Below are 14,854 nucleotides of genomic sequence, written 5' to 3' on the forward strand. Positions count from 1 at the left end.
TGTAGAAGCTTTTTAAAACAGGTGGTTGTACTTTAACTATACATGGGTACTTCTTTTTTACATAATTTCAAACAATTTGCTAATTGAAAACACAAACTTTAGTTGGATTATGCAAGATGCATTGCACGAGAAATACTCCATGTACCCAGCTATCACAAAAACGTAAAAAAAATATTTCCTTAAAAAACTGAAAACATTGTTTTAGAAATGTTCCTAAAACGTAAAAAAATGTATGGTTGCAGAAATGTTATAATAGCGTTTTCAAAAACCATTCACTATAATGTTATTATACCGTTTCCTTAAAAAGAATCAAAACATTTTTAGAAATGTTGTTAAAACGTAAAAAATGTATGGTTGCAGAAATGTTGTAGTAACATTTTCAACAACCATTTACTATAATGTTATTATAATGTTTTTCAATAACATTTTTTTTTCAAAACAATCTAAAATATTTTGATGCAAAAATCGCATACAACAGGTTAACATGAGATAAGAAATTTGTAGAGTACATAATTAATGGTAAAGTGACGGTATACATACAACAGTAGTTAGAATTTAAACACTGAAGGAACAAAATATACATACTATCAATTACATATTACTTGATTTTATTTTTTACAACACGTGTATGTGTCAATCATGGAAATACTATTGTCTGTTAGATTAAAACATGCTGTCTTGTTTCAAGATTTTATTTTACTTTCAAAAACCATGATTTGAGTTTTTAAGCTGAAATTGTGGTGAGCAGAGGAATGTACGCCTTTAAAATGTATTTCCTCTTCAAACACGGAGTGCATATCCATGGAACCATACCTCATACATGCGTTCTACAAATAAAACTTTATTGAAGTTCAGCAAAAACATCTTTGAAAAAAAAATGATAATGTGATTTCATAAAATAATTAATGAAACTACCAATAGTGAGCCCCCTCAAGGGCCATATTTTCCCAACTTTTCGGCGTTTCTGGATCCGCTACTGATTTACGTAAAACAGTTATTGGATATTGTGGTCAAATGAATGAACAAACACACGAAAAGACTAACAAATGCCATGATCATTGTCATGGTCACATTAGGTTATCATCACTATATAAAACTTACCTTGAAAACAAATTAATCATCTTGGTTTATTGGGGACATTAAATCATTAGGTATGAGCTTCTTTTGTAATCCTTATTCCCTGCAAAAGAGAGCGATCATGTGTATGTCTTATAAAGAAATAAATTAAGAATGACAAGCATTATATAATCATAACTGTGAACTTTATGAGCTCGACCAAAACCCTCGGAAAGGGTAAAAACCTACAATAAATAAAGAATATAATTTTACAAACATAAAAATGCAAAAAAGATTCAATATTATGAACCAAATTTTGACAATATGTGTAGTGTAAATCTTTCTTTGTAAGTTTTTGTCAATTTGGCTTCCCATACATGCAGAACATGAAATTCTAAAAATAACTTGCAAAATTTCAAAATAAATGTCCCGATCAGATTCAAAGCAAAATATCAGCCTAGGTACTTATAAACATAATCCCAATATTCATACAACTATCATGAAAATGAAAAATGGCTTAAAGACACATCTATAATGCAAAAACTATTGGGAAATACACACTTCAAAATGATTGTAAACTGTTGACAACAAACGTCTATATTCCTTCAGACGATAGTTGTTCTCTCTGACACATACCTTTAAAGTACCAAGTTTGGTCAGGAATTAACGTGGTTTGAATGTAAACATTGGCAAAACTAGTGACCGGTTTAATATCTAGGACTTTCTTTGTGACGCTAAAAATACACCAATTTACACAATAGGCAATATAAACATGTCCATTAATTCACTAAGACAATTATCTATCATAAGAAAACAATCAACTTAAAAACTTACTCCGGGTCAACACCTAATTGTTTGATATAAATTTTGATATGTTAACTTTGTTTCGGTTATGTAATTGTTTAATACTATATAAAACCGGAAACGGAAAAGCAGGTAAATTTTCCTGAGCAGTACACATTTTCAGGGCATTGAAAAAAAAAACAAAACCAGAAATCACTCTAGTCTTTGTCTTCACAGCGTGATGCTGTCTAGTGACCAGAAAATTGCAAAATGACTAATTGACCAGCTATGTTTATAAAACAATATTACACAAACTAGTATTAATTAAAAGTTCTTTGGCATACATTTTTTGGCATTACATCTAATTACAAAAAATTGTACTTACATCTTGTTGGTCAGATCAAGTTCTTTGAGTCGTCTTCAAAACAGTGTGTGCTCATTGCACACATGTGTAAGATAATAAACTCACTGATTGAGATTTGCTATAAACTAATCATATATAGGCTCCATTGTCTTATAGTGCTAGATTATCAAAATTTCAATTCCATGGCCTATTTATTTTTTTTATTCTATATCTGATATTTATGAAAAAAATATTTTTTTAAATATGCTATTTAAAATAGTCAGAAATAATCATTTATCGGACATTTCAGAACACCTTATTAAAACCATATCTGGAAATATTTTTAACCTGTTTCAAAGGAATATTATGAAAACATTGTCAGAAAATATTTTTCTTAACATATAAGAAACATCTTTTAAAACAAATCCAAATAATGTTTTAAAAATAGATACAAAAACATTATAGTGACATGTTATTTAAACATTTCAAAAAACAGTTCTGAAAACCTTTTTCAAACTACAAATGTAAAATGTTTCAAAAACGTTATCAAAACATTTTGAAAAAAATCAAAATGTTTAAAAAAAAACTATTTTTAAAAATGTTCTGCTGAAAATATTTTAGCAAACCACCAAGTAAAGTCTAAATAAAATGTTTCGAAAAGGTTCGTGCTACCTGGGTAGTAGATTTGATCTACTCCCTGCCAGGGTATTTTAATGCTGTAGTGTTTTAACCTTCCTGCTCCAATATTTTAACCACCCACTTATGATAAATTAACCCCTGCTGTGATAAATTACCCTCCTTTGCTGCAATATATTTAGGCCCCTGTTGTGATATTTTAACCCATTGGTACGATATCTTAATATCCCTGCCGTGATAAATTAATCCTTGTTACGACATTTTAACTCTTTGTTACGATAAATTAACCTCTTGCTGCAATATCTGAACTCCTGTGATATTTTAACCTCCCCATTATGAGAAATTACACCCCCCCGCTGTAATATTTAAACCTCCCCGTTATGAAAATTACCCCCCTGCTGTGATATTTCAAACTCCCCTTATTATAAATTAACTCCCTTGTGTTTTTCAAATTGTGGTAGGGAGTTCAATAATTCGTGTGGGTCAAAATGTCATAAGGGGGCCCAAAATTTTGCTATATTTTCATCCGGGTAAATGGGGAGGGGGGGGAAATATCGTATGATACCGGGTTGCTCATTTACTTTTGTGTCTTTTTAGTTATTTTTGTATTCTTTTCTATGTGTGTCTACTTTCTCTTGTGATTAAAGCTCGAATTCTTGTTTCCATAATTTCCATTTAGAGAATTCATGGTTACTGTGTTTCTTCAGGTTTTCAGATTAGATAACATAAGTACAAAGTATATATAATTATCGTGAAAACCTATGAGAGACCTTTCAATACTGTCTCAATATTGCCTTCAAATATACACACGCAATGTCAACAGCAATTGATCAAATTTTTCTTTTGAATCTTAACACACAAGAATAAGAAACATAATACAATATGCAATAAAAAGAGGTACAAGTCTAATCAATATCACCATATACATATTGATACACAAACACAATAATATGTCTTCATTATAATTAAAACATTGACGTTTAATAAAGTTTCTAAAAATATATGTCATGATGTTATAAAATATCAAGGGGTATAGAACCCTTAAATGCACATATTGACACATTTCGTTTTAAAACAGAGACACAAGTCTAATCAATATCACCGTATACATATTGATAAACAAACAATATAATGATAAAAAGAATTAATATTTTAAAGTAATAAAGTTCTTCTGATGTGACTTTTCCCAAAGGACATGAAGGGGGATTTTGTTAGTGAATATAATGAAGATCATTAGAAACTCAATCATTAACCTAAAATAATCTCACTGAAGAATTTGACAAGGTATCTAATTGACCGATTTTCATTCAATACTAGTTTTCTAAAGAAAGAAATAACCAGGTGACAAGTGCAAATAGTTATATCCATTGCTGGTTTTACTTCATCTGGTTTTTGAACTACGCATCTTGTATCAGCATACAAATAACGAAGTATCAATTGGCTAGAATATATCAACAGGAAGTACAAAATGAACAAACTTATTACTATAACAAATAAAAGAAACACACAAAATAAATAAAATAAAAAAAAATAAAATAAACAAAATGTAATGAATATGGAATTTGACCCCTAAAGCAGAAACAGAAGTTACATGTGCTGTCATGTCAGCGGTACTTATCTAGTTGCAGACGAGTAGAATCAGGATAAGCACATATATCAGTTAATTGTCAGTCCAGTAAGTAGATATATAAAATAGAAAATATAACTAAAGACATCTTGTCTTTTTTGTTGGAAGGAAAATTAATAGAGGACAAAAAACGTATTGATGTCTCGAAAGAATCAACATGGGGTGAGAAATAGCAATAAGAAGATTAAAATATATCTATATGTTCCACTTCGTCCTCTTACATTTGACACCCATCTCCTATCATCCGTCAATCAAATTGGAACAACGACCTTTAAACATTTGTTTGGGTTGAATTAACACAGTCTTACCAAAGCGTTGTCTCAGAAGAATATTTTGAAGCATATTTGATTTATTAAGAACGTAAGCGTTCATATCATATGGACGAGTGTAAAATATCTGCTATAATATTCATACGCCATATGGAGGAGATGTTGATGCATCATTACTTCGAAAGACGCAACTAAAATATGATGTCTCAATATACACGTTTGTCATATATTTTCAATTTTAATGTATAATCTTTGTATTTTTTAGGACTTGAATTTTCGATTTTTATTGTTTGAAGTATAATGTAGTTATTTTATACTAATATAATTATTTTATGAGCCAGTCGAAGGCAGATTCTTGGTGTGGCAGGGCTAATAGATTGCATTTTCCTGATGTGCCACTGTTTATTGGATTACTTTCTCATCTTTGCTTTCCAATGTTCCGTTTTTTACCCATTCTTTCCTACGAGTAAAACGTGTGTGATGTGATAAATAAAAAAGTTCTACACTTTGTCACGTTGTTATAACTTCAACTTTCTAAGTCTTAATTATTATGGTTTGGTGAAATATATTGGTTTATTCCTTAATTTCGTTGACCGGAAGTTCATATTTATAAAAAAAATACCTATATACCTAAAGAGTATGTCCCGTGTTCATCTCTTTCGTTTTTTTTGTGTGTGTGTTTGATATTTCTTGCATCATCAAACAACTTCAACACGAAAATATATTTAAAGCTGACTTCATACACCGTACTGTGTAGTTATTTCTTCAATGAATCACACGATTATAACAACTGATGATAACTGTACTAAATTTAGTGTGAGACACTATCTCTGTTACTGAAAAAAACTGCAGACCCGGGTGAACCTGCACCTTCTATAGGAATGCATAAAGGATAACCTTGAAATTGATTTGGTAAAGAATGAGCTTAAAATGCTTTTATTGTATTACATACCAACCGTAACTTGACTAAAGTATAATTAATATCTATTGTCTAATCGAGAATTAAGTATTTCAGGTAGTGATGGGCCAATTGCCTAATCGAGAATTAAGTATTTCAGGTAGTGATGGGCCAATTGTTTAATCGAGAATTAAGTATTTCAGGTAGTGATGGGACAATTGTCTAATCGAGAATTAAGTCTTTCAGGTAGTGATGGGCCAATTGTCTAATCGAGAATTAAGTATTTCAGATAGTGATGGGCCAATTGTCTAATCGAGAATTAAGTATTTCAGATAGTGATGGGCCAACTGTCTAATCGAGAATTAAGTATTTCAGGTAGTGATGGACCAATTGTCTAATCGAGAATTAAGTATTTCAGGAAGTGATGGACCAATTGTCTAATCGAGAATTCAGATAGTGATGGACCAATTGTCTAATCGAGAATTAAGTATTTCAGGTAGTGATGGGCCAATTGTCTAATCGAATTAGGTATTTCAAGTAGTGATGGACCAATTGTCTAATCGAGAATTAAGTATTTCAGGTAGTGATGGACCAATTGTCTAATCGAGAATTCAGGTAGTGATGGACCAATTGTCTAATCGAGAATTAAGTATTTCAGGTAGTGATGGACCAATTGTCTAATCGAGAATTAAGTATTTTAGGTAATGATGGGCCAATTGTCTAATCGAATGAGGTATTTCAAGTAGTGATGGACCAATTGTCTAATCGAGAATTAAGTATTTCAGGTAGTGATGGACCAATTGTCTAATCGAGAATGAAGTATTTCAGGTAGTGATGGACCAATTGTCTAATCGAGTATTTCAGGTAGTGATGGGCCAATTGTCTAATCGAGTATTTCAGGTAGTGATGGACCAATTGTCTAATCGAGAATTAAGTATTTCAGGTAGTGAAAAACTTTAACATCCAAACAAATGAAGACATGATTTTTATTTTAGACAAAGAAATCAACTATTTAACTTGATTTGTTACTACATGAAAACATTAGCTATTACAGAATAAACATAATGATATTCGTAATTAAACCATTTGTACAAAATGAATAGATTAAATCTCACCATTGTAGTAAATTGCACACTTTTTTTCGAATTGACTTTGCCCAGTATAGAAGAAGGAGTTTAGTTAGACATAAAATTAGGTTTAGCCCACTATTTCATTTTTAGATAATTGTACCTATTCAAGAATGTAGTGACTCTTTGAAATTTTACCAATTGATTTTTGACTTTGTCAGTTATTGTATTATCTAATATGTCCTTCTGAGTTGTGATTAAGTGCGCGATATTTTTGTTGTTACCTTTCTTTTTTATGCATATTGAAAAATGTGTATGATATTAAAGTTAGATGTATCTTCTAGAAAATAATGGGTAATGTGGGTTTGTCTTCAAGCGTTTAACATTGATACTCTCACGAGTATTGACCAAACATAGTGCTGTAAACATGGTATGAAAAAACCCCTATCATTTTATGGTGTAATTTGTCTATTGGCACCATCAGGATCAAGGAAATACAGGATTTTCCATATCATGCTGTACCATTGAGCTACAAATTCATCAAAATGCACTGAAAATGAACATTTCCATGGCAGATAACTGTGTCAAAAACCTCATTTCAAGATTCGATTGAAAGAAATTCTGGGCAAATCCAATGATGCAGAGATCAAATAATGGTCTTTTCAAATACAGAATGCAACCTTGAGTGAAATTTTATTGTCAGATCGGTGGGGTCTTGATATGCATAATTCTGATTTTTCCCATTTTGCCTGATTCTTACAAACACTCACACTTAATAAAACGTCTGACACAGAAGAACATAGGCTTTCAATTTTTATACATTATAGTTGTGACAATTAATGACCATTGTAAAATTTTCTTGACAGATATAGATCTACCTGACATTTAAACAACATATTCTAACAGGCCTTAATTCACATCAATCTCCGTGCATTCAAGAACTGCATTAAAACATGCTAGTAAAATAAGAATACATTTTGTTATTCTATTAATATGATCGCCGAATAATTTCCACACAGAAAACTAATACAATTAAACACGCCATAAAACTTTGAAAAACGAAAAACGTTATATAGAGTTCAAAAATCAATATCTCGGGTACAGTACCTGAACCGATCCGTGCAACAAAAATTGCGATCGGTCATCGGTCACCGATCAGTTTCCGGTCAGTCATCGATCTGTCAAACCAATCCATAAAACTGGTGACCGCATCACGTGACCAGAAAGCGGTCTCTGTATTTTACGGTTTTTATTGTTTTCTTTCTCAATTTTACACATATTTACATAATGTAATAAATTTAAACGTGACTTTATACTTTTATTTTACATTTCGTTAATTTCAAACAGATCTAACGCCATTTTACATAACAAAACTGTGATCAGGTCGCTCACCGGTCATCGATACGTCAAATCGTTGCGCGGATCGGTTCAAGGACTGTGCTTGTTTTTGCACTTTTGTACAATGATTTCACAAAAGGGGTAAAGCTAAATCGACAGAATATGGCAATAAATCGTTTTCACTATTGTTGACATTTGGCAAATTTTGGCTATTTGTTATCACCATTCTGCAATTGTGGACTGCATTAAAACAATAAGAGACACCGACATATTTTGACTAGTGCGTTCTCTAAGCTGTTAATGGGAGTGACAGTATATGTTTTGCTTACGTGACAAATGAGGAAAAAAATAAAATAAAATAAAAGCACAAGTGATCTAGATATAAAACAATTATTTAAATGCAACACAAAATATAGGGCTTCGTTGTCTACAGTGTGTCCGTAATCAATACATAGAAACACCGTACAAGTGAAGAAAAGGAACAAATACGTTTAATCTGTAATAGGGTAATCACATTATTATTAGTATTCTTTGCAATTTTAAAGAATCTGAATTTTTAAGGAGATTATTACATTTATTAATAAAGAATTGTTTTTGAAACTAATGTTTGCATATTGTTAATTTTAAATTTAGTTCTGTTTTTTAATCAATCCTTGTGCAAAACATACAAACAAGTTAAATAAGTTTCCAAAATAGCTAAACAAGAATATCGAAATTATTGAAGTATCAAAGAAATTGCGATGATTTTCTTGAAGATTTTTCGAATATTTCTCACAGTGATATAACAAAAATATTATTTCTTGATTAGATATACCTTCAGTATAACACCAGGATTTCTCACTTCGAGTATCCACTGTCTGAACTTGAAGCTTCTTGACACACTTGGTCTTGTTTGAATTATTTACTTTTTCTCAAAGTTATAATTTTTAAAAACAAAAATCAAGGCAACAGCTCTTTTCCCATTCTAATGTACTTGGGAGTGGTGAATAAGGAGTAAGGAGAATTGACATTATGAATGGGGACACTAGGAAATCGGTTTTAAATTATTAATTATTTGAAATAAGTTTACGTTCAATTAAAAGCAACATTGGAAGCTGAAGAATGCTGACAAAAGGGAAAGGAGAACAAATGTTATTTTGTGTACATTAAAACTTAATTCCATTCAATAGCCTTATGGATTGTTTTTTTGAAGTAGTTCATACTATCATCCGTCCCTGATGAAATAAAATGATGAAGTATGAATAAATGGTTAAATTAAGGCTTACCTAAGTTGAATGTAAATAAAAATAAAATAATTAATTCTTTTAGGTTTGACAAGAACCCACATTTTGAATACGATGCTAGGGTTTAACAATAGTGTACTAAAACGGGGAAATTTTCATATTTTTTTAATGTTCTGTTTTTCTGAATGCATGTGATAAAAGTGTTTCTGTGAGACTCTAATCCATCCGCACCATGAAAACTGATTTATTCAACGGGTCATATTTTCCTTTCCTCGTTTTTCTACTCCGAACTTGACTTTTTATGAGCAACTCGGCGGGTGTTTCTAGACAAGCAGAAGACGCTTACCCTACCGGTGCACATGGTCCATGCCCCCAGTTTTAGTGGAGTCCGAGTTGCTCATTTACTTTTGTTACTTTGTATGTATGATTTTAGTTACTTTATGTTCTTTGGTGTGTTTGTCTGTTTTCCATGTCTGGTCTTTGTCTCTGGATTACGTTGTTTTCATTACCGCTATAACCTTGATTCCCTTGATTACTCTCTAACATCCCTTGATTGAAGATGCAGTGGTTTAAAATCTCTAAAAAATGAAGCATTTCAATTCTTTACAGCCTAAACCTTTATGGAAGCGCGAGGTTTGGGATGCTATAATATCTGGTTCAACCCACTAAACATTTCGGAATAGGACCATTACGGTTGTTTCAAACTTTCCGGTTGTTACCCTGATAGTGCCATTTGTCATACGGACGTCCTTTTTGACTAGTCTTTTGACTACTGCCTAGATTTTATCAGTTCGGTACTTTTGTTATTGCCCTTCATTCTTAATTCTTAGTACTTAGTAGCCCTGTGTCCACAGGACCGAGCTTCTTAATTTATTTTAATACTTTTTTAAAAAAAAATTAGGAAAAAGGTGGAATTGAAAAAAAATTGTATTTATGTGTGAAGTGGGACCAGAAGTATTGATTGACATCGGGTTTATACATATTTGGGGAAAAACATTTCAAGTATGAAAAATGCTAATGTATAATCACAATTTTATTTTACATCATGTAATCTTTGAAATTTTGTTCATGCTACAATTTTCACAAGAATAAAAAAACCCAGTGCTGACAGCACTTTGATTCTAAAATGCACCTAAAATATTTTTGACATTTCCTTAATGCAGAAACATGATCAAAAGTTAGATTGAAACTCCCTGTCTATTTCTTAAAACACCATGAAAAGTAACGGTTTACTGTAGAAGCCTATGGGACAAAGAATACAAGACTGAGACCTTTATGTTAATGCCAGCTGTACATGCATGCTACCTATCCATATGATGATAGGGTAGAGTTCCAAGACCCCATTAAATTAATGGTTAAACTCAACCTCAAAAGGCACAAAATTAACATCTTTTTCAAACGAAAACATTGGTTCCAAGCGCTTAGGCCTCCCGTGTCTACCAATGCATACAATACTTATGGACAGACTTACTGTTACAAGTATGTCTAGAACCCTACATTTAAAGGGTAGTGTAAGGAAAACTACACTACGGTTAATTGGACGGCTAGCAAATTTCTGAAAAAGCATTAGGAAAACCAATAACACATTAATTTTTTTTCAACCGTAAACTTAATTAATCTTGCAACAGGATATAACAGACAATATTTTTTTTTTATGAAAAAGTGAAAGACCTAGTATAAAATGGACACTCGTGCTAAAACAATCTAAGTACTGTCAGTACTGATAGTATTTGATGCTAGAGAAAATTGTACCATGAACAAATTTCAAAGATTTCACGATGTAAAATAAAACTGTAATCGTACATTTGTGTTCCTCATATCATTTAGAATTTGTGTTCCCGATATAATTTAGAACTGTCATATAATTCAAACAAGGTTCCGACATGTAGGCTGGTAACCATACAATAATTTTTATACTGTATCTAGGATTTTGAACTGTTTAGATCTCGATCATCATAAAAAATTTAGATTTTGTCCGATTCCTGTCACATTATTCAAAGAAAGCTTCCGATCTGTAGGCTGGAAACCATACAATAATATTTTTACTGTATCTAGAATTTTGAACTTTTTAGATCTCGATCACAAAAACATCTTGATTTTCTCTAATTCCCATCACAAATTACCAAACGGAACTTAAGTGTTAAGCAATCCTGTATTGACTGGATTCGCATTTATTATTTTGTAATCGGTGTTTAGCGTCGTTCAATTACTACTAAGGATCTCGCTGCATTTTTCGCAAAATTCCTAAACATTTGTCAATTTCCATTATGCACATGCGCATTTTGTGCTGTTGGGTCATTTTTGTAATGTTTTTACACAAAAAAGAACTGTTTATTCATTGAGAACCAATGATGTACACATAATTTTTAACTGACACTTGTTACAGTGCAAAGATAAAAGAAACCGCCCATGCTTCCTCATTATTACGCATTTCAGATCCGCTTATAATTTTGGTTAATCTTCAATGTAAGTGCTAAAGTCAAAGTTTTGTTTTTAGTTTTTCTTTTTTTTTTTTGGTTATTTTTTCGGTATCCTGCTATTAAACAGTCCAAAGATGTGTGCGTGATTTATTCTAGAAAATCAATGCCTTACAAAAATGAACAGGTAACAGAAAATGGGGGAAAGACTTCGTCCTGTGTTTTTTAAACATGATTATTTCATCATTAAGTTATCCTGTATTATATATACACAGATGTATTGGTTCTTTTATGATAAGTTCTTCCAGCTCAAAGTGTCGATATTGAGACACAACTAAATCGTCTGACTTTATCAAGCGCTAACCTGATGCGCACACATTGAGAATACCAAACATAAAGATGCAAGGGTTTTAAATATACGAGAGACGAATTTTTGTGCAACGTTTCCTTCAAACAATGCACTGTAATAATTTTGAAAAAATATAAGTTTGTTTATTTTTTTTATTATTAGCTGGCATTTTTGTAATTGAAGGCATATTACAAGTAAACAAATTAAAGTAAACTTTATTATTTTAAACAATCAGCATTGTTATCGATATTTTGTTTAAAATCCCTTTGACTTGTTATACGATAATTTTCAATTTCACGCCAGTCGAGTAAATAATTGCTAGTTCTATGTCCCCGCGTGACGTACAAGCAACAGTGTAGGAATATTTGACGACCCAAATAACCGTCTGTTTGTTTACTGCGTATGAAATAATGGCTAATAAGTGGCAATACTTTCTGGTCGACGAGATGAGCATGAAAAACTGCCTCTCGTGGAAAAAAAAATTAAACAATCTAATAATATCTTCAGTTTAAAGCTGATATGTATCCGATAGAATTCATGTTAACCAAAATATTTTTACGGTCTTCACAACTTAAATAAACAACAAAACAAACAACACCAGCAACAATAAAATCTGAACATTCTGTAATAAAATCAATATAACCATTAAGGTTCTGGACATGTTTAAGCACATGAAAACTTGAAAAGTGTAGTTCTATGAAAGTAAATACTTAGGAATGCCTGAAAACAGTTTTTTATCACTACTCTTACACCTTATAGAATCCCTTTCCAAAACATTAGAGAAACATCTCATGTAAGAAGAAGTAAATGTGGTTTTGCCATTTAACATTAGTTTGTAAACCTTGCTTACAAAGGTTTCTTTTTATTCCACTAATTAATTTCAATTCTATTCTCTGCAACAGGGCTCACAATTTCAGCAGCGATTGGTCAATCCAATAGAGCATTCATCAATGGAAAGGCTTTCTTATATGCAGTAATAAAAATGCAGCACTTCGGATTGTTTAGAACATCGTACTAACATTGGCGACGACAAATAGAACGATTGTATAATAGCACTTTGTAAAAATCATTTAACCTCAATTGGTTATTTTTGTATATGACATTTTTATCAGTGCTAAGAACTGAAACGAACGCACGCGCTTGTTTTTTTAGTGTTTTCTAGTGTATAAACAACACAGATATTTATATAAAACTGAATCCTAAGTGAATATATTGGAATAGCATATCCATAGATCTATATACTTAAAGGATAAACGATATGGTGTTACAGAATACAACCTTAACCAGCAGTGAGGATGAAAGGAAAGCAATTTCAACATTTGAAGAATCTATACAGTTTGAAATAAATGAAAATAGGATAGACTGCGAGGAAACTATCTTGAACAAACCATATCCTTACGATGGTAAGTTTATGAATTTACAATGTGTGTATTTAACTTAACAACTAGATTAAACTTGGAGAAATGATATAAAAGTTATGATCATTTGTTGTGATCAATATCTATATAAATTTCATTTCAATACTGCCATCCTCTTCACAAAAAGTCTTAAGTGCAAAATAAGTTGTAAATTATGACGTCACAATACTTTGATATATTATGACGTCAAGAATTACGACTAGGTTTACACTTACGATTTTTTTGTGAAAAGGACTGCAGAATTATAACTTGAATTTGTTTAACTATATATAATGAGTGTTGTACATGTCATTCGGCAGATGTTTCTTTAAAAGCTTAAGATACTACCCTTCCGGTGCACATGATCCATGTACAAATGTTTAATGATTTAGTGTCACTTTGTTTTCTGTACTTGTTTTTTTCTCTCTTAAATTTCAAGTTCTGTTAAGTGTGTGTCTATTGTACCCGTCTATTCCTCATCCTTGAATTATATTCGTTTCATTAACATTCGAATCCTGGTTCCCTTGATTTCCCATTGACACTTTGTGATTTTAGCTTCGAACACAATATACATTATCATCGACAGCGCCTCTCGAAGAGAGTATATCTCACTCGAATTGGAGAGAGATAGAGTTATAAATGATTTTGTAGAGGTGTATATTTTCATGATAATTAGTTGCATGTCTAGATAAGCATATTTTGATTTAGTCATTGCACCGTTAGTGTTATATCCAGAAGTTTATCTTTATTATAATTTTAAGTGGTTTACTATAGGAAAGGTGATGAAGTACAGTATCATGTTACCCATTCAGGATGTTGTTTTAAGTAGTTGTCAACGTTTTTGATTTATTGGAAATTGGTGCTAAGTTGGTCTTGAATTGGTGCTTAATTTAGGTCAGTTATGTAAGAAATGATAATTAAAATAGTTGGTACATAGTTGGTGTAAAATTGGTGTTGAACAGTATGTAAGGGCTCTGTTATTCAGAAGAAATAAATGAAGAAAAGGAACGAAGGGAAGATTGGAGATTTGATGTTTAGGAATATACGGTTGCAGACTGAATGTAAGATTGGAATTTATTCTTATGTGGTTAAGGGATGTGTTTTTCGAGACAAGTGATGCAAGAGCAATATTATTTTTGAGAGTTGTAACTTGCCGTAACTGGAAGTTAACTCGTTGTTGTTGATGATGTTTTTTGACGTTTTGAAGTATACTTGCCTTAACAGAAAGTATTGGTATTCCGGACAATGGTCCGAGGTTATTGTGAATTATTGACGTTGATAACTTGCCTTAACAGGAAATTATCGTGTTCCGGACGATGGTCCGAGATGCCGGATGGTGGTCCGAGGTCGTAGATTGTATGTGTTGACGATAGTGTAACTTGCCCTAACTGGAAGTTATCGCTATATGGAAAATTTCCCGATTGTTGATGTGTGTTGTTTGTACCATATGG

The 14,854-nt window shown here is 31.7% G+C and overlaps 1 long non-coding RNA gene across 1 annotated transcript; it reads right to left on the reverse strand.

Moving 5' to 3' along the window:
* Positions 1-676: 676 nt before the first annotated feature.
* On the reverse strand, positions 677-1,829 carry LOC148603678 (uncharacterized). Its single transcript, XR_015916799.1, has 3 exons — positions 1,693-1,829; positions 1,102-1,180; positions 677-827 (listed from the first exon to the last, which is right to left on the reverse strand). It is a non-coding gene; the product is annotated as an uncharacterized LOC148603678 (long non-coding RNA).
* Between the last annotated feature and the right edge of the window lie 13,025 nt (positions 1,830-14,854).

This window comes from Perna viridis, chromosome 11 (assembly GCF_037379345.1).
Source record: "Perna viridis isolate PV_CMFRI_1.1 ecotype Kerala chromosome 11, ASM3737934v1, whole genome shotgun sequence".
Lineage (NCBI taxonomy): Eukaryota > Metazoa > Mollusca > Bivalvia > Mytilida > Mytilidae > Perna > Perna viridis.